The 1,402-nt window shown below is 44.2% G+C and overlaps 1 long non-coding RNA gene across 2 annotated transcripts; it reads left to right on the top strand.

Moving 5' to 3' along the window:
* Positions 1-336: 336 nt before the first annotated feature.
* LOC109527596 (uncharacterized) lies at positions 337-1,400 on the top strand. 2 transcript variants are annotated; one of them, XR_002170555.1, is made up of 4 exons: positions 337-445; positions 540-616; positions 868-1,014; positions 1,384-1,400. It is a non-coding gene; the product is annotated as an uncharacterized LOC109527596 (long non-coding RNA). The 2 variants fall into 2 exon arrangements; XR_002170554.1 differs by lacking the exon at positions 1,384-1,400 and having other exon boundaries at positions 868-1,374.
* The last annotated feature ends 2 nt before the right edge of the window (positions 1,401-1,402 follow it).

Consider the following 1,402-nt stretch of genomic DNA (forward strand, 5'->3'; position numbering starts at 1 on the left):
AAAAAAAAAAAAAAAAAGTAAAAGCTTTTATCTGACTGTCGCTCAAGCAGTCAGACTTCAGTTGAAGTCCCGGCGGCCATAATGTTCAAGTCTGATGTCCATTTAAAAACAAAACAAAAAAACTAAATTGCAACTAGTTTTTCTGTCTGCATGTATGTGGCCTGCTTCCTTTTATTGAGCGCAACGAAAAATATACAAGGAAATAATAAATAAATAAATATAGACAGTAGCAAGTACACTAAGTTTTCCCTAGATGGCTCTTAGTCGGGGTAGTATCTTAAATTAAAAAAAAAAAAAAAGACCTCCAGATATCAATGAATTAATTGTCTTTACGATGTTTCTCCGATGTGCCGCTCAACAAAGCCGATGTGTTCTCCCTTGTAGGTGAAGCGGGAACTGGCGAGCGTCGTTATCTTCGAGTCGCACGCTAAAGCCGGAACTGTGTGTAGGTCTTGACTTTGCCGCAGACTCCAATTCCTGTTCCTTTTCGCGACACGTCTTCAAGCCATGCGGAATTGTGTTGTTGCTGCCCCCAACAGTGTTCAACCAAGGAGAAGAGGGCACCTCATGGTACATCATCCAGAAGGTCTCCGTTAATGTGGTTATCTATGGCAAGGTGGGTTCAATACTTAATCCATCATTCCCATTTTAACAGTGCAAACAGACAAGCAGAGGCTCGAAGAACACCAGCAGAGTTCTTCTAAATCCAGTCGTGACGTCGCTGCGAAGTGGCTTTGAAAGCAAATTCAAACAACGATTCACTTTTGCAACCACCGTGGAGGGAGATGCAGCACATTTCTGCAGGCTTTCGGAATCTTTTGAAGATTGTTGCAAACCCGTGTGCGTGTGTGTGTGTGTGTGTGTCAGGGGGTGGTGTGCACACTCCACGAGGGCGACGACTTCGGAAAGTTGGCCCTGGTTACAGATTCACCTCGCGCTGCCTCCATTGTCTTAAGAGAGGACAACTGCCACTTCCTTCGTGTGGACAAGGAGGATTTCAACAGGATTCTCAGGGTACGCGGATGGATCATAACCGGATGGCTGTGACCGTGTAAATAAACATAGGAGATGAATATCAATACGGCACTTTTATTATCGCGACGGTACAACAAAAAAGAATAAAGAGCTTTTTTTTTTTTTTAAATCCAGTTCGGTTCAGGATTCTTTGGAAATGTGCTAAAATGAGATGTGTCCTAATGGGGGGGTGTAGAAACACAACTAGCGGTTCTGTTTCTTGCTCAAGGTCACCGGGGTCAGGTAGCAGACTCTCGATTGTCTGAACTGGAGCATCACGTTCGGCGGATCATGTTAGCATCTGATTTTTGTCTCCCTCGTCGAACATTTCAAATATGCGACCGAATCGTGTTCTGGTCTTAATTGCAGGACGTGGAGGCCAACACAG

This window comes from Hippocampus comes, unplaced genomic scaffold, assembly GCF_001891065.2.
Source record: "Hippocampus comes isolate QL1 unplaced genomic scaffold, H_comes_QL1_v1.1 scaffold2793, whole genome shotgun sequence".
Classification (NCBI taxonomy): Eukaryota; Metazoa; Chordata; class Actinopteri; order Syngnathiformes; family Syngnathidae; genus Hippocampus; species Hippocampus comes.